Here is a 25,167-nt window from a genome sequence, read left to right on the forward strand (position 1 = left end):
ATATATATATGATTGAGATAATCTAGCTAGTTTCATGATTAAAAAAATATTCGTAATGTAATTGAATGGCGGTACTCTAACAATCAATGACAATAATAATACAGCCAGTTTTCAAGGGATAACAGGCGGCCCTTCAAAACAAGCAATGTAGCATTGAAGGCGATTATAGTAGGCCCATTCAATATAATAACGATAATAACAGCAGACTGATGGCCCCGCGCACTAATTACCATGTCTGAAGTGTTGTGCCAATAAAAATACGGACGAACAGCTGTTCCAGGGGGGAGGCGCCCCTTCAAAACAAGCAATATAGCATTGTACAATATATATATATATATATATATATATATATATATATATATATATATATATATATATATATATATATATATATATATATATATATATATATATATATATATATATATATATATATATATATATATATATATATATATATATATATATATATATATATATATATATATATATATATATATATATATATATATATATATATATATATATATATATATATATATATATATATATATATATATATATATATATATATATATCGTACATTTTCTGAATGGAAACTAATTTACAACAAGTCATCCCTTTGCTAAAAGCCTAAAATGTTAATAAAATCCTATGTTGAACATTACAATGTTTGAAGTCTTATAAAATAAATATCATATAACACTAAAATAATGATATATTACCCTGAATACCTGAAATTCCATGAACCACATTCAAAGTTTAAAATATAATGACCGATACTGAAAAAAAACAAAAAACATTGGGTTTATTTAAAAAATAAAAACTGGTTTAAGGCATTGGTTTAAAGCAATCCACCCTGTCAGTGTCCTTACAATAGTTAGTGAATCGGCATGTTATCTATCTATTTTTGTAGAGTAAAGCAATGTAACTCAAAGGAAAACAAGCCATCATATCCTTGAAGCTGAGTGTTGTTTCTGCAGGCTTGCTTTCCTTTGAGTTACTTGCTCTACTGTAAGAAAATAAATAACATGCCGATTCAGTAACCATTGTAAGGACATTTAGGACAAGTTGTGTGAAGGAGGAGGAAGGAATCATGGGTGAAAGAAAGTGAGATTACTCCCAACTAGTCTAGGGGGGCTTCGTGGTGCAGTGGTTAGCACACTCGGCTCACAACCAAGGGAGCCCAGGTTCAATTCCCAGGCGGAGTGGAAAAATTTGGGTGGCTTTTCCGATACCCTACGCCCCTGTCCATAGCTGGGAGTTATCGCGATACTTTATCGCTGATACCAATATCAGGTTATCGGCCATCTGCTACTTATTTAAATATATATCGGTATCTTCGTTACTTTTGTAACCAAACTAGTGATAATCAATACTTTTTTCCGCCTCTCAGAAAAAAACGTTGTCTCTTCCCTACTGCACATGCGTGGCCTGGGCGCCCGGTGTTGTATGAAAAAACTTTGGGGTATGAAATAGCTTCGGTGAAGAGATTTCATACTTAGATCATCAACATTAAAACACTAGGTTATTTTTTATGTTAGACTCAAAAATCAATATATCAAAGAGAAAAATCATTTAACTTTGCCCAAAAAATGATTATTCACTGCCTCAAATTTGATATTCCATATTCGTTTGTGAGCATGCCATGGTATTGAAGGCACCCGGTGTTGTGTTGTTTGGTGTCCCATCGTGGCGCTTTTGTTTACAAACACTGGTCTCTCGTGAACTGTTCAGACCAGTAAGCGTAGCCCTGTACAGTTTCACAAAGCTTTTTAACACATTAAGAGTTGCTGGAAGGCTGAATCAGACATACAGTACCACCATCCTCGCCTTTTCTAGAACAACACTCTGTACATATAAATACAACTCGTACAGTGTCGCTCTAGAAACAGCGAGGATGGTGGTAGTGGTACTGGATGTCTGATTCAGGCTTCCAGCAACTCTTAATTACGGTTAAAAAGCTTTGTGAGACTGATCAGGTCAACGCTTGCTGGTCTGAGCATGCTCAGTTTACGAGAGACCACTGTTTGTAAACAAAAGCATTGACGGTGGGGACGTCAAATAACACAACACGGTTCAGGCGTTTCTAGCATTACCGTCCATATGTACGTGTCAACGTGTGGTGTTCAGGTTTTGTAAGTTTTCTAAAATACAGATAATGAAAATTTGAATTCATCTTTGTTTTTTATTTGAAATATCAATATAGTATTGTTTTCGTCTATTGGACTTATCGCTAGCTAGTATCGGAATTGTGAATTTATATCGGGTATCGGTTATCGCCTATATTTGTGTCTCCAGTTAACGAATATTGGTTATCACTGATAAGGTTTTCCATTATCAGTTATCGGTTATCGGGAATAAGGTTTTCTGTTATCATGCCCAGGTATGCCCCTGTCCACCCAGCAGTGTACCAGGTATTAATCGGGGGCTGTGTCCCGTCTCCTGGGGTCTGTTCCCTTCTCCTATAATTCCTTCCCCTTCTGTCTCTCTCCGGCATATGACCAAAGATGTTGCGCCGACTAAACCAAACTTTCCCAACTAGTCTTGCTCACTGCTTCTCCAGGGGAGCCGAGGCCTCATGGAAACTACTACCGCTGGAAATACCCACAACTCCTACGAAAGCCTTGTCAAATATGTGTACCTACTTTTTTTTTTTTTTTTTTACAGCAGAGGAGACGGTTCAAGGGCGTAAAAAAAAGAAAACAATAATGAAAAAAAAGCCTGCTACTTACTGCTCCTGAATAGAGTAGAGAGAGAGAGAGAGAGAGAGAGTTGAGCGCTGAAATGTTTAAGTATACAACCTTATTCATGTCTGTGCACTCCATGGCTGGGAAGACACAAGGAGCCGGCCAACACGCTGCCCTTCCAGACGTCTCAACACAAGGCAATCCGTGCGTGTGTGTGTGTTGCTGCTCTGTGCCTCTTGTATTCTCTCTTAAGATCACACTCTGTCAAAGCATAAAAGAATATAGAATTTCTGCCTCAGCCTGAGTTTCCTTCCCACCTCTTACACCCAGAACCATAGGGACATCCATGCTATAGTCAGAGGTGGGCAAGCGCACTACTTAGTGCGGTAGTACTGAATCACAAGAAGAAGTTACTGGTTGTGAAGTAAGGATGTTATGCAAGAAAAAGAAGTTACTGGTTGTGAACTTATGACGTAAAACAAAAAAAAGAAGTTACTGGTCGTGAAGTAAGGATGTTATGCAAGAAAAAGAAGTTACTGGTTGTGAACTTATGACGTAAAACAAAAAAAAGAAGTTACTGGTTGTGAACTTATGATGTAAAACAAAAAAAAGAAGTTACTGGTTGTGAACTTATGACGTAAAACAAAAAGAAGAAGTTACTGGTTGTGAACTTATATGACATAAAACAAACAAAAAAGTTACTGGTTGTGAACTTATGACGTAAAACAAAAAGGAGAAGTTACTGGTTGTGAACTTATGACGTAAAACAAAAAGGAGAAGTTACTGGTTGTGAACTTATATGACATAAAACAAACAAAAAAGTTACTGGTTGTGAACTTATGACGTAAAACAAAAAAAAAGAAGTTACTGGTCGTGAACTTATATGACGTAAAACAAAAAAGTTACTGGTTGTGAACTTATGACGTAATACAAAAAGAATAAGTTAGTGGTTATGAAGAAGTGACATTAAGCAAAGAAAAAACACACAAAATCACGCAAATCACTGTCCCTGGAAAAGCAAACGGAGGGAGTGGTCAAAGAGAGGCCAATTTCGTCTTCTGGGATCAAACTCTTCCCTCCTTCAGACCGAAAACAAATGCCGAGGAACAGTGAGAGGCATTACTTAGCTTCTTGGTGGACAGGCTGTGGCAAGGCATGGCAGGCTGAGCGCTCCAGAAAGGAAATGACTCAAGCTTTTTGGCTCTGAAACTGAAAACAATGGAGTGAATTGGGCACAGAAGAAGGTAAGGAAGGAATGGATGTGGGAAAGGGAAAATTGATGATAGGAAGTGCAGAGAACTCAAAGGATAAGAGAATAAAGGAAGAGATTGAACAGAGAAGCGAGTATGTGACACCAGGCTCACAAATCTACCCCTGGAAATGCCCACAACTCCTATGAAAGCCTTGTCAAATTTGTGTTTCTGAAGTTCACGGCGCAGAAGAAGGGTCAAATTATCACAACGCTCACAAAACTACCCCTGGAAATGCCAACAACTCCTATGAAAACCTTGTCAAATATGTGTTTCTGAGGTTCATGGCACATAAGAAGGGTCAAATTACCACCAGGCTCACAAAACTACCCCTGGAAGTGCCCACAACCCCTACGAAAGCCTTGTTAAAAATTAGTTTCTTATATTCAAGGCTCAGAAGGGTCAAATTACCACCAGGCTCACAAAACTACACCTGGAAATGCCCCCCACAACCCCTACGAAAGCCTTGTTAAAAATTAGTTTCTTAGGTTCATGGCACAGAAGAAGGGAGGGTCAAATTACCACAACGCTCACAAAACTACCCCTGGAAATGCCCCCCACAACCCCTACGAAAGCCTTGTTAAAAATTAGTTTCTTAGGTTCATGGCACAGAAGAAGGGTCAAATTACCACCAGGCTCACAAAACTACCCCTGGAAATGCCCCCCACAACTCCTACGAAAGCCTTGTTAAAAATTAGTTTCTTAGGTTCATGGTACAGAGGAAGGGTCAAATTACCACAAGGCTCACAAAACTACCCCTGACCCATAACTCCTATGAAAGCCTAGTAAGCGACAGTTCGGATCCTCAGTGATGTGAGCCGCCACGCTACCCAAAATAGATGATACATAAACTGATCACAAATGCTTTGATATATATTATGAAATGGTTTGTGTGAGGGCTGATTTTTTCTCACTTTTCTCGCTTGGAGGGACCATTAAGAAACATGATACCCGCTGCTACCACCACCACCGGGTTAATTAAGGGAAACAGAGGGACTAGGGAAGGAAGATCAAGGAAAAGAGGAAATCAGAAGAAGGAATAGAGAGGAATAGAGAAGGAAAATATGGAGGAAAAAAGAAGGAAAAAGGATGAGAGAGAGAGAGAGAGAGAGAGAGAAGGATAGATATATAGGATAGGGGATAGACAAGGGAAAAATAAAATATACATTTATTTAAGATTAAATGAAAATAATTGCCTTATGCAATATTCTATGGTCAGACGATCATAACACTGGCATATTCAACAATGGATACAACATATTGTTATGCCGGACGTGTTACTTGGGTTCCGTGTCGCCGTCAGGAGACTCCGTGGGAGGGAGATATGTAAACACTTTGCACAGCTTCTGTAGTTTAATATTCTTCCTTAGTAGTACACTTCACTCTGACTCTTCACTTACCACTAGCTTACTAAGACTGGAACTCTCTCGCCCTCTTCTCCTAATATATCCAGAACAGTACAGTCTAGAATGTTACAGTATATTTTAGATCACACAAGAACATGTAGCAAAAATATATGCGAGTTGGCAACACTTCCCGCCTGGCGCCTGGCCGCGCCCTGGGACGGACAACTCGCCTTGCTCCCCGCCCCCTTGCTCGTTTCTCCGGGAGCCTTCTAGAGGCCTGTGGTCGCCGGGGGAAGCTTCCAGCACAACACTATCCCCCCCTCTTAATTGTGATCGTCCCGATCACACACTTAACTATATACAAACGTAAGAGAATTAATCAAAAACATAATAATCGTCGTATCGCTGTGGACGCCTGCGTTGTCTCTGTCTTCTGCTCGGTGCCTCCTGCACGTCTGTCTCTTGGTGCGCCTCGTCGTCGTCCGCTTCTTGGGGTGTCCCTGGAACATCTGCCGAAGCCGGGAGGTTATCTCCCTCGGCTGAAAGGTCCAGAAGGCTTATGTCGTCGTCGACCTCCTCTCGGTCCTGGACGTCCCTTGCGTTTTCGTCGGCTGCTGGGTGTCTGTAGTTGTTCCAGGTGTAGTTTCCCGGACCGTGGTACCTCCATAGGCGGTTGACGTGGACAACTTTCGGCTTGGTCTTTTCCGTTCTCCGTATTCGGTAAGTCACGTCGGAGAGGCGTTCTAGCACAGTATAAGGGCCTTCCCAGGGGCTCTGTAACTTCGGAGACTGTCCTTTCTTCCTCTGCGGGTTGTAAAGCCAGACTTGGTCTCCTTCCTTGAAGTCAACGTGGCTTGCCCTCATATTGTAACCGCGCTTCATGGCCTCCCCGGAGAACTTCAAGGCACCTCGGACTTGATGGTGCACCTCTTCCAGTCGTTCCTCTAGTTGACGGGCAAAACTGGGCGTCCTTGGAAGGCTGTCCCCAGGAGGCCTTCCTGTCAGTAGGCAATCTCAGCTCACGTCCAAACATCAGCTTTGCCGGTGAATACCCCGTAGTCTCGTGGGCGGCAGACCTGTAGGCCATGAGAAGCGCAGGCAGCTTCTGATCCCATGAAGACTGATCATTGTTGCACTGCTTGGCCAACTCCTGGCCCAACGTCCAATTAAACCTCTCCACCATTCCATCTGACTGTGGGTGCAGAGGGGTAGTCCGGGTCTTCTTGATACCCAGGAGCTTGCAGCACTCAGCAAGGACTGTTGACTCAAAATTCCTTCCCTGGTCGGAATGGAGCTCGTTAGGCACACCGAAACGACAGAAGAACTCCTCCACCAAAACCTTGGCGATGGTAGTGGCTTCCTGGTCAGGGATGGCGTAGGCTTCCGGCCACTTGGTGAAGTAATCCATTGTGACGCAGATGTACCTATTTCCGTTCGTCGTCAGAGGCAAGGGTCCTGCTATATCCACTGCCACCCGTTCCATGGGGGCTCCAACCTGGTATAGTTGCAATGGGGCACGGTGACGCTTCTTGGGGCCCTTCTTTGCACAGCACACCTCACACGCGTGACACCATTCTTCCACGTCCTTCCTCATGCCAACCCAGTAGAACCTTTGCCGCAGGCGACTCAGTGTCTTCTTTACCCCAAGGTGTCCGCTGGCGATGCTGTCGTGCATTTCTTTCAGGACGCCTTCCCGGGACTTCATAGGTAGCACCGTGGACCAGTAGTGGTCAAGACCATCATGAGAGACCCAGCGTCGCTGCAACACCCCATCGTCTATCCGAAGAGTGTCCCACTGAGTCCAGTAATTCTTGGTGGTAGGGCTTTCTCTCGAGATTACTTCCCACCCAGGTCGCGTTGATGACTGACTCAGCCACTCCATAATTGGTCTCAGATCTCGGTCCTCCCGCTGCAGTTTTCCCAAGTCTTCCCATGGCACCTCCGCTGTCTGTTCCACTGTAGTGCGGCGGCACATATTCTGGACGCTTTCCCTCTGGAGGCAATGTTGACACTCAGGTAGGCAGGGGCGCCGGCTCAAGCTGTCCGCGTTACCGTGTGTTAGCCCAGATCGGTGCACAATAGTGTAGTGATGCTGCTCTAGTTTACCTATCCAGCGAGCAAGCTGGCCCTCAGGGTATTCAGTGACTTCAACCACCGCAATGCAGCGTGATCCGTGCGGATGGTGAAAGTTGCACCGTACAGGTAAGCATGGAAAAAGTCAAGGCTCTTGACTACTGCCAGGAGTTCTTTCCGGGTCACGCAATAGTTTTTCTCGGCTGGGGTGAGCTTCTTGCTGAAGTAGGCCACAACCCGTTCCATGTCGGCACATTCCTGGGACAGCACTCCACCAATCCCCTCATCACTGGCATCACAATCCAGTATAAAAGGCTTAGAGGGGTCTGGGTAGGTGAGTACGGGCGAGCTGATGAGGGCCTCCTTGAGCTTCTCAAAGGCAACCTGAGTTTCCGCTGTCCACTCAAACTTGCGCCCCTTCTTCGTCAGGAGGTGCAGTGGTGCAGCAATCATAGCGAAGCCTTTCACAAACCTGCGGTAGTATGAGCACAACCCGAGGAAGCTCCGCAGCTCCTTCACGTTGGTGGGTGTCGGCCAGTCCCTTACCGCAGCGACCTTCTCAGGATCAGTGCGTACTCCAGCCTCGCTCACGATGTGTCCCAAGTATTGGACCTCCCTTTGGAATAGGCAGCATTTCTTCGGGCTGAGCTTAAGGTGTGCAGCTCTAAACCGGGCGAAAACCTCTGATAGTCTTTCCATCTCCTGCTCGAAGGTCTGGCCAAAGACAATCACGTCGTCGAGGTAGATGAGTGCCGTCTTCCAGTGAAGTCCCTCCAGCACCCTCTCCATCAGCCGCTCGAACGTGGCCGGGGCGTTGCATAGACCAAAGGGCATGACCTTAAACTGCCACAGGCCTTGACCGTAGGAGAAGGCTGTTTTCTCTTTGTCCTGCTCCGCCATTTTGACTTGGTGATACCCAGACTTCATATCCAGTGTTGAAAACCACTTGGAGCCCACCAAAGCGTCGAGCGTGTCGTCGATCCGTGGGAGTGGGTATGAATCCTTGATGGTGAGATCGTTGAGGGCTCGGTAGTCCACGCAGCACCTGAGGGAACCGTCCTTTTTCCTGACGAGCACTACAGCAGACGCCCACGGGCTGCTGGACCGCTCGATTAACCCCTGTTGCCGGAGATCATCCATCACCTCATCCATCTCCTTGCGACGGGCTGGTGCCATCCTTCGAGGAGCTTGCTTCACTGGGCGGTGGCTACCTGTGTCGATGTGGTGCTCTACCAGGTCCGTACACCCCAAGTCCAGGTCTCCTGTGGAAAACACATCTGCATTCCTCACGAGAAGCTCCCTGAGCTGTTCCACTTGGGGCTCCTCTAGACACTTGGAGCTCCTGTCAAACAGGTCGCGCAGGTAGTCAGGCAGCTCCTCCTGGGGCTTCGTCAGGGTTCTCCTGCAGACACAGGTTCTTGGTTTCTGGTCGATCTCTTGGCACAACCCCACCATGGTCCCTTGTTTTATTTTCTTTGGGCTGAAGGAGACATTGGCCACGACAACAGGCACTTCCGCTGCAGTAGGGTCTGCCAAAGTACTGCCTACATTCACCCGTTTTTATACGGGGCATCGACTTCCACTCTCTACCACACACAGACTAGCCGGGGGGGCACCCGTAATTTGACAGGGTAACAGCATCTCTGACCTCGGAGGAATAATGGTGGTGCACTTGACTGTCACTGGCAGGCCCTCCTTCCTCTTACAGTCAGTTGCTTAGCGCGGAAGTCCAGCTCGCACCTGTGGGAGACAAGATAATCCATACCTAGGATGCAGGGGTCGTCCATGTCAGCAACGTACACAGAGAGGGACTCTTCCTTTCCTCCGAGCTCAAACTTCACGTTCACTGGGCCTCTGAGCTCTGCATAGTGTCCAGTGACTCCGCACAGTCGATGCGACGTCTTAGGAAGCCGACGATGACTCACCACGTCAGGCCGCACGAATGTGCGTTCCGAGCCTGTGTCGACGACCACAGGCCACAACACTCCGTCAACCTTGCCCTCCACTTGGCAGCTCGTCATGGTGGTTCTCCTGCACATTGATATCTTCGGGGCATGTACAGGACAGACTGGTCGTTGCCCCGTGAACCAGTCCTTCTTAGTTTCCCAGTGGTGGTCCCTCGTTGGGGCACATTTTTCCGACACTCATTCTTCCAGTGTCCCTTTTCTCCACAGGTCCAGCACTTGGGTCCTTCCCTGGGCTTCTTCTAAGCGCCACCTTCATATTCCTTCTTCCTCTTATAGCATTCGTTCTCCTTGTGCCCAACCTTCTCGCAGTACCAACACGTTCCTTGGAACCTGTCTGTGTCGCTGACAGCGCCCTTTCGTGCCCTAAAGCCAGAAGTCGAGTCGTCCCTGAAGCTCGACAAGCTAGACCTAACAAAGGACTCAAACTCCATGGCACGTGCCAGAGCTTCCTGCATTGATGTTGGTTTAGCTTGGTTCACTTGTATCTTCAGCTGAGGGCTGTCCAGGGCATCGATGAATTGATCACGCAGCAAAACCGTCAGCAGGTCAGGGGTGGCACCTGGGTATGCCTTGTGTGCCATGCTCTCAAGGTCCTGAGCGAGTTCCTGAAGAGACTCGCCGCGCCTCCTGTTGCGGGTTCTGAACCTAACCCTGAAGAGCTCGTTCTGGTGTTTGGTCCCATATCGTTGCTCCAGCGCCCGTGCCAGCCCGCTGTAGCTGCCCTTTGTTGCATTATCGAGCTGAGCAAGGACCTCCAGCACCGCCCCTTTCAGGCTAGTGGCCAGCTGTACCGCGCACTCTTGGTCATCCCATCCGTTCCGGGTTGCCAACAGCTCAAACTGAGCGCGGTAAGCCTCCCAGGAGACCTTGCCATCAAACTCCTGAGGCTTCTTTCTAACAGGCGAACCCAGCAGACTCATGGGGCTGGCGAAACTTCTTGCGGGGATAAACTCAGGCGAAGCAGGACTCAAACTACCCCGGACTTGCGTAGAAGAAGCATCTTGGGTACAACTAGCCCCTGCAGGCACTGGCTGTCTGTTTCCAGCCAAGCAGTCTTCGAGGGCCTTCACTCTGTCACTTACATCACAAACTGCCTGTTCTGTACGGTTCACCTTTCCCTGCACTTCTAATATTTCTTTGTGTGTCGTCTCCCGTACCACCTCCATCTCTTGTTGAAGATTTGTGTGTTCTTTCTCCACTTCTGTCAGGCGTTGTCCCAAGTTCGTGGTCACATCAGTCATTTCTCTTCGCACTGATTCACTTCCATCTTGTACTGCTTTTAGCTGTAGCTGTAATCCTGTGAGGCGATCTTCTAGCTGTTCTTTGAGTTCTTGGAGTGTTCCTTCTTGTTGTTGCTGTGCTCTTTCTTGTTGTTCTTTGAGTTCTTGAAGTGTTCCTTCTTGTTGTTGCTGTGCTCTTTCTTGTTGTTCTTTGAGTTCTTGGAGTGTTCTTTCTTGTTGTTCTTTGAGTTCTTGGTGTGCTTTTTCTTGTTGTTCTTTGAGTTCCTGGAGTGCTCTTTCTTGTTGTTGCTGTGCTCTTTCTTGTTTCTCCCCCTGTAGTCTCAAGGCTTCCAAAAGTTCAGTCAACATGTCGTCCCTCTGGGCAGCTTGGGAACGAGTCTCCATGGCGAAAAACAAATGCCTACACTTCTGACACCAGTGTTATGCCGGACGTGTTACTTGGGTTCCGTGTCGCCGTCAGGAGACTCCGTGGGAGGGAGATATGTAAACACTTTGCACAGCTTCTGTAGTTTAATATTCTTCCTTAGTAGTACACTTCACTCTGACTCTTCACTTACCACTAGCTTACTAAGACTGGAACTCTCTCGCCCTCTTCTCCTAATATATCCAGAACAGTACAGTCTAGAATGTTACAGTATATTTTAGATCACACAAGAACATGTAGCAAAAATATATGCGAGTTGGCAACACTTCCCGCCTGGCGCCTGGCCGCGCCCCGCGGGGAGCGGACGGCTCGCCTTGCTCCCCGCCCCCTTGCTCGTTTCTCCGGGAGCCTTCTAGAGGCCTGTGGTCGCCGGGGGAAGCTTCCAGCACAACAATATGACAAACAACATGTCTTAAACATAATACTATGACATGTGCTCAATTGTTGTCAATAATCATAACACTCGTCATTCCACAAGCAGTGGTTTTTATCTCTCTGCTTACATCACAATCATTATGTGCTCTCCTCACAAATCCTAGTAACACATCCTATGGTATAATCTACTGCAATTCGCGGAAACACCAAATCATGCCACACGCAGTGCTTTCCATCCCTGCTTAACATTGCAAACAAATAATCACTATCCTGTACAATCCTACGACACATCTCACAATATAATCTCCTCATTAGGAAGGACAGAAAGGGCAGGAACTGGATGAAGAGAATAGGAAAGGGAAGGGATGGAGACACTTGGGAATGAGTTTGAAAGGGAATGGAAAGAAGGGGAAGGGATGGAGACACTTGAGAAGGAGATTGAAAGGGAGGAAAGGGATGAGAAAGAGTTTGAAAGGGAATGGAAGGATAAGGAAAGGAATGGAGACACTTGGGAAGGAGTTTGAAAGGGAATGGAGGGAAGGGAAAGGAAGGATTCTGAAAGCGAATGAAAGGAAAAGGAAGGGATGAAGGCACTCGGAAATGAGTTACAATATGGAGGTATAACATGGCGAACCTAAACTCCTCTACGCATGCAAACAACAACACTAGCTCCTCACCTTCTTGGCGGCTGGGTCCTTAGCTTCCCGGCAGCCCGTCTTGGCGGCCTGCATGCTGTCGTACGCCTCGTCACGCTGGAACACTGACGCGTCCTCCTCCAGAGCTTCACGCAGCAGCCGCTTCTGTAGACTCTGCTGACCTGAGTTCCCGGCTGAAGGTAAGGAAGGCAGGGATCAGTTTAGTTTACAGAAGAGCCTCATTTACATAACTCCTATAAAGAAATAAATAGAAATGTGAGGCCAGAAGAGAGGTCAGTATTGGGTGGCGAGGTGTTATGATACTCCCCTCGTGAAGGAGTTAAAATTGTAATGGAATATGAGAGGCCAGAAGAGAGGTCAGTATAGGAAAAATCAAGGTATCTCCTGTGCCAGGCATTGGATAGATCAAGATATCTCCTGTGCCAGGTACTGGATAGATAGTTGTTTTGATGCTCCCCTCATGAAAGAGTTTAAGTTGTACTGGAGTATGAGAGAATTGTGAAGGACTCAGAAAGGGAAGGGATGGAGACACTTGGGAAGGAATTAGAACAGGAATGGAGGGAAGGGAAAGGGATGGAGACACTTGGGAATGAGTCCGAAAGGGAATGAAGAGAAAGGAAAGGGAGAGGAAGGAAAGAAAGATAAAGAAGGAAGATAATTACTGAAGGAAGACAAAATGAAGAAGTAGTAAGAAAGAGAGGAAGGATAAGGAGGGAAGAGAAAGGAAAGAAGGATAAAAAACAATAATAATAATAATAATAAGACAAGGGGTTGTGTGTGGGAGGTCAGTATTGGATGGCGAGGTGTTCTGATACACCCAAATACTCACATAACATCACAAGGCTCAAGTTTCTATGCATATGCCAAATATATTCTTTGTATATTTTTTCTTATTCAACAAGAAGAATTTTCTACACCCAAATATGACTGGTATTAATGATTTTAGTCTCCTGTGGTATTAAAGAAAGTTGTATAAAGGATTTGTTCAGTTGAGTATGTTTTGGGGGACAAGGATCAAAAGGGAAGCCAAGGGGAGAGAGGCTTCATGGTACTAGATAAAAGAAGGAAGCATAGAGGAATTTTCTGAGTCAAGACCTGTAGTGACTGTTTGAGGTTATGTTAGGTTTAGTTTAGGGTATCTTCAAACACATGATAGCCAGCACTTTACAGTATAAATCAACAAAGAATGACCTCACTTTGTTGTATAGAAAGTCTCATTAGCAAGGAAGCATATAGGAATTTTCTGAGTCAAGACCTGTAGTAACTGTTTGAGGTTTTGTTAGGTTAAGTTTAGGGTATCTTCAAACACATGACAGCCAGCAACTTAAGGTATAAAGCAACAAAGAATGACCTCACTGTGTTGTATAGAAAGTGTCATTAGTAAGGATGCATAGATGAATTTTCTGAGTCAAGACCTATAGTAACTGTTTGAGGTTTTGTTAGGTTAAGTTTAGAGTATCTTCAAACACATGATGGCCAGATCTATACAGTTTTGTATCTTTTGGGGCACAATCAACACTAGGAAAGCCTCCAGCATGGGTCTACACACCTTGAGGGATGCCTCCACCCAGTCAAGGGGGTACTCTTCATCCTGGTCCAGCTCGTCATCTGAGTCCAGCAGAGGGTTGAGTTTCCGCGTGCCTAGCTCTCCCCCAACCTTGTTCTTGTTCTTGATGGGCAGGATCAAGCCATACCTGTGGGTGAGGAGCGTGGGTGAGGACTGCTGCTCGGGGCATGCCACAAAACAGTACACAAGAATGAGGAGACTAAGAAAGGTCAGGTAGTCCTAAGAAACCTCTCCAATAACACAGATCCTACCTCCCCCCTCAACGCCTGAAGGAAATGAAAGGGAGAGCTCAAAAGAGGATAAATAGGAGGTATAAGGGTAAATAAAAAATAAAGAAAAGAAAGTGTAGTATGAGAAAGTGTTTTAGACATTTCCAACAATACAATACATGATAACAATAAGCAAGACTGGTGGTGTCAGTTGGGGAATTTCCGGGAGTAAAGAGTGTGTATTTTTCCTACTGACTAGTATTGGGGCAAAGGAGCGGGAAGGGAAAGAAACGGAGAGGGGGAGAGAAGCAAGAAGAGAAGGTAATAGTCAGTCAGGCCAAGGAAATCTCTCCCACCAATGCTGTTTTGTTCTTGACTCTTTTTGCTGTAGGAGAGCTTAGCAGGTTTGGGTTCTCTTGATCTACTTTAATTGCTGGAAAAAGAATCTTGTGACTGAAGACTACTTATCAATCACTTGTCCTTCCCATTCACAAAGCCACCCACTTGAAATTCTCAACTCTAGAAGAACTAAATGAAGATATGAATAGAAAGAAAGAAGGAAAGATATAGGAAGGTAAGAAGGAAGATAGGATAGTTATTAGGAGAAAGAAGGAAAGATCAATTAAGAGAGGAAGATAGGAATACAGTAATACCTCGGTGGTTTACAAGTGCCTTAGTTTAAAAGTGTTCTGGTTTACGAGCAAAAATATTCACAAAAATTGCCTTGGTTTTCGAGCGCCTTCAGTCCACGTTATATACTGGCAGCGGCAGCACCCGCGCGCTGCTGTCCGCTGATGTTTGTTAATGCTCCAGTGTGCAATCTTTGTGTTTTCAGCACTATATTATTTATATATTATACTACATTATTTATATTATTTATATTATTATACCATATTATTTGTATTCTTTATTACTATTTGTTAGTAAAACTACTTTAATTCTGTATAAAACAACATGTAAAATGATTTTTGTTAATATTGTTTGGGATATGGGATGCATTAGTGGGATTCACATTAACCCTTTTCCTGCAATCTAATTTAATCACCATTGAGAACACATGTATATAATTGTATATAATATTGAAAACATATATATATAAACAGTGTAATGCTTCAACATTTCTTAGCTAAGCATCTTGCAGAGAAAGCTTTGTGCAACACTGCACTGCCTGACCAACGATGACAGATGTGTGTCAGGTATAACAGGTACGCTAATGCACTTGTCTTTTCACTAACATAACGTTTTCTGTTTATGTACTTACGTTCAATAACTTCATACGGAATTTTATGTAATTCTATGCCAAAAATAAATAAATAAAAATCTGCCGCCAGTGTCGTACATCCCTACTGGACATTATAAGGGCTACTGACCACAATTCAAAGTGTTGTACATCCCTACTGGACATTATAAGGGCTACTGACCACAATTCAAAGTGTTGTACATCCCTACTGGACATTATAAGGGCTACTGACCCTTCTTCAACATTAGCCCCAAACTAGTTAATGGCACCCAACATGACCCTCTCCCAGCATGCCCTCACCCAAAATGACATATCCCAACATGACCACCCAACATGACCCTCTCCCAGCATGCCCTCACCCAAAATGACATATCCCAACATGACCACCCAACATGACCCTCTCCCAGCATGGCCTCACCCAAAATGACATCCCCCAACATGACCACCCAACATGACCCTCTCCCAGCATGCCCTCACCCAAAATGACATCCCCCAACATGACCACCCAACATGACCCTCTCCCAGCATGACCTCACCCAAAATGACATCCCCCAACGTGATCACCTAACATGACCCTCTCCCAGCATGACCTTACCCAAAATGACATCTCCCAACATGACTACCCAGCATGACCCTCTCCCAGCATGACCTCACCCAAAATGACATCCCCCAACATGACCACCCAGCATGGCCTCACCCAAAATGACATCTCCCAACATGACTACCCAGCATGACCCTCTCCCAGCATGGCCTCACCCAAAATGACATCCCCCAACATGACCCTCTCCCAGCATGGCCTCACCCAAAATGACATCCCCCAACATGACCCTCTCCCAGCATGGCCTCACCCAAAATGACATCTCCCAACATGACCACCCAACATGACCACCCAACATGACCCTCTCCCAGCATGACCTCACCCAAAATGACATCCCCCAACATGACCACCCAACATGACCCTCTCCCAGCATGACCTCACCCAAAATGACATCCCCCAACATGACCCTCTCCCAGCATGACCTCACCCAAAATGACATCCCCCAACATGACCACCCAACATGACCCTCTCCCAGCATGGCCTCACTCAAAATGACATCTCCCAACATGACCACCCAACATGACCCTCTCCCAGCATGACCTCACCCAAAATGACATCCCCCAACATGACCCACACCAACATGACCCTCTCCCAGCATGACCTCACCCAAAATGACATCCCCCAACATGACCCACACCAACATGACTCTCTCCCAGCATGGCCTCACCCAAAATGACCACCCAACACAACCACACCCGACATGACCTCCCCCCAACATGACCTTTCTGACACTCACTCCTTGGGTTCCTGTGGCAAGGGGAAGGTGGTCAGGTCACTGCTCACCCCTGGTCACCCACACCCTGGGTGACTCTTGTTGAAATGTTGACCTGTGACCTCACCGCCACGTATCACCCTCGGCCATGGACAAGGAAGACGTATTATGAGACCTGCCAGGCGCTTGACGTAATGGCAGCGCCAAAAATCGTTTTGAGGCAGTAGTAGTTCTTGATCTTGATCTTGATGTCACAGGTGGCTCGGGATTTCTCCCCAGCCACTGGGGCGGGATTCATCAAACCATTTACCGGACCTCTGTCTGGTATAAGTCTCGCCGTATCTCCGCCCACCCGGTAAATCGGCATTCATCAACCACTTACCGGAGCCGTGGTAAGGCCAACAGTTACCGCGGCTCCGAGCACCCGTAACTGAGTTACCGCAGGCGTGGTAAGTGGGTAGACACTGCCGCGGCTCATGTTCGGAGGCGATTTTGAGCCAATGTATTTTTTACCTCGTAACGTGCCCTACACCATCAGAAGCAGAAAAGCATGCAGATTTAGGATCTGGGCTTATAGAAGCGATGTGACGAAAACCAGCTGAGTACGAAGGAGTTGAAGATAAATAAATGCAAGAAAATGTGTACTCCCTATTCATTTAACTTTGATTTTCGTATGTGTATTTACACATTAATGTTACAATTTTATGCTAGTGTGATGCAGAATTTTCTCAGGAAGATGATGGTGGTCTCCATTTTTCTCAAAAATGAATGTTGGGGTCAGGAAACGGGGTGGGAGTGAGGTGTGTGAAGTCGTCGATTTGGGATGAACTGGGCAGACCCGTGCACGGCCTCAGCCCGGCTTCACTTGCAGGCCGCACTCTATAGTATGTAAGTCTGTGGAACTGTCCACCCACATGACTTTTCCCTACTTGTTAAAACACTGCAGAGGGAATAATGTTCTGTCTGTGACAGTCACCTCCCGTCTCAAGTCTCCAATATTCTTGCTGTGGAGTTTAATGTCGTAAAATTTTGCTCTGACTTCCTTCACACTACTCACGAAGCCACTCACGCCATTCACCTCAGCAGCCACAACTTCCAACGCCCACACCCATTGCTTGGCTGCACCAGTGAGGCATGATGACAATGGCCCCCTAGACAATTTTGGTTGCGAGGGGTGAGTATGGGCAAACATTAGAATAATACCAATCTTGTGACAGCGAGGCACGCAGCTGGCGTTGGCGACGGAAAACTATGTAGGTAATATACAAAAATTTTCAGAATATAACTAAGCTACATAAGCGAGTATATTTTTATTTCAAGAATAAATATACAAGTAACGTGCATTCATTCGTAAAAAACGCATCTAACTGAGGGATCACCACGCTAATTATTTGTTTTAAGGCAGTATTTACGCCTGTACAATACACATGTCTTGATTTTGAAGTCTGTGTATTAGTAAACAAACGACACGTGAAAGCTGAAATACAGCATCAAAGGTCGCACGTGATTGGCTATCCAGCCCAACCAATCGTTGCTAGGGTGCGAGTTACCGGAGCGTTACCATAACGTTGATGAATGCCATGTTTGAAAGATGCCGCAGCTCTGGTAGCGCTCCGGTAAATGTGAGAGATACCGGAGGCGTGGTTGGTAAGGTTGATGAATCCGGGCCAGCTGGCAGGCCTTTATATCTACAGTAGTAGTCGGTCGGGAGTTTTGCCTTTGTAACGGCACTCCCTGATGTGTCTACTGTCTGGGTCTATTATTTTCCTTTTTCTTTCATTCTTTTTTCTCTTATTGTCCAAAACTTGTGTACTGTTGTTTTCGTTTGTTCGGTGTGTTCATTTTCAAATAAAAATTTTCCAATGGTGTCGTCCTCTTCTTCCTCGTAAGGCTGTTGCAGCCTCAGGCACTTTATTCTTTCCTCTGCATAGGCCGGGCACCAGAGCAGGAAGTGTCGCAGGTCTTCGTTTTCAGCTTCACACATGTCACACTTGGTTTCCTCTTGCCGGTGTCTGTTTCTGTCTTTTAGTTGCATGTTGTTTGTCCTGCATCTGAATAACACTTCTGAGGCTTGGTTGTTGTTGTATACCTCCTCTTGTCCTCCCAACTCCTGTCTCCATTTTCTATATATCTTAAGGCTTGCTTTCTCATTCATTTGCCTCTTCCACTCTCTTGTATCCACCTCTCTCATTCTCTGCTTTATACTCTCCTTTGTCTCATTCCTCACACTCACACTCAGTCCCTCTGTTGCTCTCAGTTCATTCAACAAATCTTTCACCCACCTACTTTGTCTCTTCTCTATCATCTCCTCTCCCACCCTTCTCACCAAATCGTTTCCTTCCACAAGAACATATCTTAAGTACTTCCACTGTCCCTCCCTTATCCTGTTTTTAACACTGGAGCTTCCTATCTCCCCCCTGAGTGCTGCTTCCTGTGCATACATTGGTGCCCTCAAAATCTTCCTGTACACCCCATTCTCTATCCTCTGCAACTTTTTTATGTCTGTCTTTGTGATGTTTATTATATTTACCCCATACAGGATGGATGGCAGCGCAACATTTTTCCAATATGTCTTTCCTATTAACATTCTTGAACAGCTCTTTTCAATTACATTGTATGTCATATTTGCTAGCCTTCTCGCTTTCCTGAACATTTCTTCCTTTTGCATTTGAAAACAGTTCCTCTTGTCATTGACTATTATTCCTAAATATTTAATTCTATCCCCAACACTAATGCCCCCTATATTTTCTGGTTTGTTTTCCATATTAAAAATGATAATATTGCTTTTCTGCTTATTTACTTCTAGTCCATATTCTTTAGCTATAGTCTCCATCTTCTCTATCACCTGTACTGCCTCCCCTACACTATTTGCCAAAAGCATGCCATCATCTGCAAAGAAGAGTGAGGTAATCCTGAATGCCTCATCTTTGTACCCACATTCTAGCTCCTCTAGCTCCTGAATTATTTTAAAAGTAATCATCTTAAACAGTGTAGTTGAGGCAGTACATCCCTGTCTAATCCCACTGGTCACTTCTATTTCTATCTCCTCCTCTTCTTTATCTATCTCTATCTTAGTTCTATCTCCTACATAAACTCCTGCTATGAAGTTAATTATATCTGGGTTTACCTTGCTATCCTTTAAAACTTCTATTAACTTATCTCTTCTTACACTATCATAGGCCTTTGCAAAATCTATCGAGATTACTATCAATGGTTTCCTCATCTTATATGCTCCTTCTACACAATATCTTAGAATAAATAGGTTGTTTTCTATCCGGCTTCCCTCTGTGAATCCTGCCTGTGTATCCTTACCTATACCATTTATCCTAATGTGGTCTTCCAAGCTAGTTCTAATCACAGCCATCATTAGCTTGTACCCTACATTTGTCAGAGCTATTGGCCTTAGTTCTTTAACCTTTGGTCTACACTTCTTTGGTAACATGACTGTCCTAGAGTCCCTCCATCCCTCTGGTATCCTCCCTGTCTCTAATACTGCCCCAAGGTCTTCAACCAACACCTTCCGTAATACTTTACTTTTTGCAAATTCTTTGTACATTTCTGGCTTTATTTTGTCTGTTCCAACTGCTTTTTTATTCTTCATTCTATTGATACATTTAATTACTCTATCTTCCCTTATGCTTTCTTCTTCCAGATAGATGAATCCCCCCTTCACCCTTCTTGTCATTTCCATGTGTTCTCTCACTTCTAGTCCACATTTTTCAGTGTGTTGCCACCCCACTGCCCTCAGCTCATTAATATCCTCCAACCTTACAGCCTGGTTTTCCTCTATGTCCTTTTTTACCTGTTCATACTCCCTTACATACTCCTCTCTCTTCTCTGTGTTCCAAACTTCCTTTATATCATTTCCATGTTTTCTGTACACTCCACTCCAAAAACCTTTTACTTCCTCCCCCACCTTTCCTTTCTCCAGCTCAACTCCGTCCTCCCCATATATCCTTAAAGTGTCTTTATCCTTAACCTTTTCCCCTTTAAGTATTCTTATATACTCCCACATCTTTTTCCCTCCATCTTTCTTATCCTTAATTTCCTTTGTTATCTTCTCCTCTTGTTTGTACATTTCCTTCCTTATCTTTAATTGTACCTTTGTTCTTTGTTCTACATATAATTTTTGCCACCTTTCTTCCTCTTCTTTGCATTTTGCATTTCTCCTATTTCTGTTTAACCTCTTCCTTTCTTTTATTTCTTTCCTTATTTCCTCGTTTATCCATGCTGGTTCCTCGCCGTCCCCTAGCTTTTTCTCTCTTCTTCTATATACACTTTTTAGCACTGCATCTGCTGTTTCTTTCATTTTTTTCTCCAGTTCTCCTATACTGTCCACCTTATTCCTCGTCACACTTTCTTCTAGCTTTTTCCTAAAGTTTTCTAGTGATGATTTATCTGTTTTATAGTACTCCCTCTCAATCCAATCATTTTTCTTGAACTCCCTCTTTTCTTCTTTTACCCTTAATTCCACCTCTATCAGGTTATGGTCTGAAAGGTCATATTCTTCCTTTTTTTCATCTATCCTCATTTTATGGAACCTATTGTACACCTTGTCTGTCACTAATACATAATCTATTACACTCTGTTGTCCATCTCGGCTCCATGTCACTTCTCCCTCACACCTCTCGTCATCATTTAACATAATCAATCCATATTTTTCCATCCATTGTATAATCACTTCCCCATTCCTGTTTACTTTTTGTGTTCCCTTGAACCCCACATGTCCATTGAAGTCACCCATTATCATCAAAGGCTCTGGGTTTTCCTCTATTATTTTTTCTATTTCTTGTGTTATTTCCTTGTTTCTCTCTACATCACTAACACTAAAGTATACTAACACTAATCTAACCTCCCATTTTCCTATTTTACCTATTGTGTGTAATACATCCTTACATTTTGTTTCTATTTTACATAAAGTTGTACCTTTTCCTTTTCTGTAAATAATCATTAGTCCTCCTCCCCTTCTGTCCTTTTCCTCTCTCATATTGTCTAAGACTTCAAAAATATCGCCAAAATTAACCTCCTACATTTTTCTGGGTTTCCGTTAAACAAACTATACTATTGCCCTTAACTAATTCCTCCACTTCCTTCCCCTTAGTTTTAGTTAACCCCTGCACATTCAAAACTTTCACTGCTGCAAATACTTCCCCCTCCCCTTTTCTTTCCCCTCTTTCCCCATCTCATTCCCTACCTTGATGCTCTGCCACCCTCACAACCCTGCCTTTCTTTATTATCCATTTGCCTCCCTCCCTTCTTTTCTCTTGTAGCTCTTCCCTTAGCACTGCATCTTCCTCTCTCTCTTTCTTTGTTTTATCTACACCAATCCTGATGTTTTTAATCTCTTCCTCTCGTACATAACTCAGCTCTTTGCCTCTCTTAATCACTCCCCACTTTGCATACACGTCACTCAGACATGCCACTAGTGGCCGCTCTCTCCCTCTCCCTCTCACTCCCAGCCTGTACACCTTTTCTACCTGAGCTCCTTCCACTCCAAGCTTGTCCCTGAACACATACTCACACAGCTCTTTGTCCTCCATCTCCCTTTCTCTTGCATCATCCTTACTGCTTTCCCTTACATTAAACATGATCACATTCTTCTTTCTCTTCTCTCTTTCCTCCCTCTCTTCCAGGTTCTCAAACACTCTCTCAGTCACTCTCCTCACCATCTCCTCCTCTTTCACCCTCATTTTCTCTTCAAAACTCTCAAAATTCTCTTTCAATTTATCATTCATCTTCTTCCACTTGCTCAGCTCTGCCTTAAGATCTCCCTTCTCCTCCTCCATCTTGTTCTCCATCTCCTTCCACTTTTCTTCTATCTCTTCCATCTTCTTAACCATCAGATCATTCTTCTCCTTCAGGCCATGCAGCTCTTTCTTCATCTCCTTGTTTTCTTTCATGATCTGGTCAGCCTCCCTAATGGTCTGCCTTACCTTGGGGTTGCAGGGTGTGCAGAACCACAGGGTGCCCTGCTGCCTCTTCAGCGCCTCGTACACCCCATCCTCCACCTGCTCACACTTGACGTGGTGCCACACCTGGCAGCTGTCACACTGCAGCCCACGCTCGTTGTGCCGCACCTTCTTGGCGCATCTCTTGCAGGTCTCCCTGCCGGCTCTCTCTTCTTCTTCACAATTTCTGCACAAACCTTCTTCGTTAACCACTCCATTGAACTCACACCTCTTGCAGGTTGCTCTACTCTTCTTTTGCCTCCCTCCACTACTTTCCTCCACCATGACTTTACTGTTTTTTCTCGGTTAGACCCAGACAGTTTTTCAAACCGCGTGGCGGCGTCGGTTTCGTAGTAGGCAAGCAAGACTCAGCTGATCCTGGTCCTGGTCTTGGCAGATTATCGTACTGATCAGAACATCGTATTTTTGGCCGCTAACTAATGCCAATAACCATCAGCAATGAACGATTCTAATTATGACTATAAATTAAGCTTGCTCTGGGGATGGGCATAACAGTTTTTGCATCAGTTGTCGTACTTATAACATCGTATTATCCCGTTTATTTTTACCCCTAACTAATGCAAAGAAGATCAATAATTAACGATTTTGGTGAGATTTTAACGCTAACTATAAATTAAGCTTGTTATGGGAGCAACACTATTTTCATTAATTACCGTACTCAGAACATCATGTTTTTTACCTATAATTAACTAATGCAAAATAACGTCGGTAATGAAGGATTTTAACGCTAATGATAAATTTAGCTTGTTATCAGGTCAGGTCAGGTCAGGTGTAAGTCGGGAAGCTTGGCCTTTGTGTCGGCGCCTCCCTGATGCTGTTCCAAGTCTTCTTATGCCGCTGCTTCCATTATGTTCTTTCGTTGGCTTTCTCTTTCCTTCCACATCTCATACACTGTTTCCTTGGATTCTTGTATCTTTAGCTCGTTGAGGAGTAATTGTCCTATGATATTTTCTTCATTCTCTATGTATGGTCTTTCTTATTTCTGCATATCCTGGGCACCACAACAGAAAATGCATTAAATCCTCTATATTCCAGTCACAAAAGATGCATTTAGTGTCTCCGTTAGTGTGGCTATTTCTATCATTTAGTTTTAGATTATTTGTTCTTGCTTTAAATAATATTGGTGACGATGGTCTATTGTCGTATATTTTCTCTTCAGACATTTCTGTCTTCCAATTTTTATATATTGATAAACTTGATTTTTCTGTTACTTCCTGCTGCCATCTCTTACTATCCCAGTCTATAATCTTATTCTTTAATTTTTCTTTCTTAATTGTTCTTAGGTCAGAGTAATTTAAATTAATGTCTTTCATAAATTGCTTAGCTGACTTAAACCTATAATCATTCCTTGTTGTTGCCTTTTCCTCTATGATCCTCCTCATCATGCAGTTCACTTCTTTCATTTTCTTCTATATATTTCAAATAATTGAGCTGGTTTCGCCTTATTCTAGTCTCCATGGCGCTTGACCCAATCTCTCCTCTCAAGGCCAGTGGCGTCACCAGGGGGGGGCTATGGGGGCTAAGCCCCCCCAAACCAAGGACTCAGCCCCCCCAAAAATACTTCTACCCTCAAAAATTAATATTTCTCTAGTTTTAGCCCACTTGGGCCACTTTACATGTCAAAGCATAACCTTATTTTCGGGTTTAAAAAAAATTGGTTTCACTTAGATATTGAAATATGTTTCCTGACAGATCTCCATATTTGTATGCTCTATTATACAGATATTCTATTTTATTCATTATTCTATAGAATCATCGGTACCTCTGCTGAACCATCCCTGCATCAGAGCATTAAATAAACAAAATAGTTACCTCTCATTTTTTATTAGTAAGACTCGTTTTCTTTTATGGCATGCAGTCGTCAGTCGAGTCCATGCTTCGCTTCAGTGTTGACGTGTTTATCACAGGAAGGGGATAGTCTCCCGGATAGATGGACAGTCATCTCGAACTTTAAGGTAAAAGACGTATTTAACTTTTTGTTTCTAACGTTAGGTAATAGGCCTACAAGAAAAACTGCCGCTGTCTGTAATATGGCTAAAAACAAGCAGGCTTGCAATGACATGCCACTGTCAGCTAGATCCTAGGTTAAGCGAATAAGTTTTCAGTATTCTGTAGGCAGGGGCGGATCCAGGGGGGGGGGGGCCAGTGCCACGGGGCATGGGCCCCCAAACGCTCTGAGTATGTTTTGGCCCCCAAAGAAATTCGGAACCCAGTCACCAGTGCTACCAGCGCTTGAAAAAATTTTCAAGATCTTGAAATATTTACCCTATTCTTGAAAGCTTGAAAAAAGTTAAAATTAAAATCTTGAAAAATCTACAGTGACTACATAAAAGTCGCATAAAATGAGAGAGAGAGAGAGAGAGAGGATCAGGTGATGTCCAGCTGACGCGTACAAGTACAATACACGTCCCACGGTCCCACACAGGCCACGCCGCCACAGTGGCAGACAGTATTGACAGACTAGTCCTTCCGCTAGTGCCTTTGTTTTGCTTCGCTGGTCACTGGTGAGTGTATCTAGTGAATTGAAACTTAAAGAGTTTGTTAAATCGTTATTGATATATTTCCACCCTATGTCATGGTGTATTATTCACTTAAAGAACCTTATTATTTGTCCCACGAGAACACAATGAAAGTTTCATTGTGTTCTCGTGGGACAAATGTCATTCGAGGGAGGAGGGTGTGTCAGTAAGGTGCGTGTAGCCTATGTCTGTATGTCTGTACTGTGTGTGTGTGTGTGTGTGTGTGTGTGTGTGTGTGTTATGCGCGTGTTGCCTATGTCTGTATGTCTGTACTGTGTGTGTGTGTGTGTGTGTGTGTGTGTGTGTGTGTGTGTGTGTGTCAGTCATGTGA

General features: G+C 44.3%; 1 long non-coding RNA gene across 1 annotated transcript; it reads right to left on the reverse strand.

Moving 5' to 3' along the window:
• Window positions 1-11,713: 11,713 nt before the first annotated feature.
• Window positions 11,714-16,581, reverse strand: LOC126996963 (uncharacterized). The gene is made up of 3 exons (XR_007751797.1): window positions 16,373-16,581; window positions 13,572-13,716; window positions 11,714-12,195 (listed from the first exon to the last, which is right to left on the reverse strand). It is a non-coding gene; the product is annotated as an uncharacterized LOC126996963 (long non-coding RNA).
• Between the last annotated feature and the right edge of the window lie 8,586 nt (window positions 16,582-25,167).

The sequence above is a fragment of the Eriocheir sinensis genome, chromosome 1 (genome assembly GCF_024679095.1).
Source record: "Eriocheir sinensis breed Jianghai 21 chromosome 1, ASM2467909v1, whole genome shotgun sequence".
NCBI lineage: Eukaryota > Metazoa > Arthropoda > Malacostraca > Decapoda > Varunidae > Eriocheir > Eriocheir sinensis.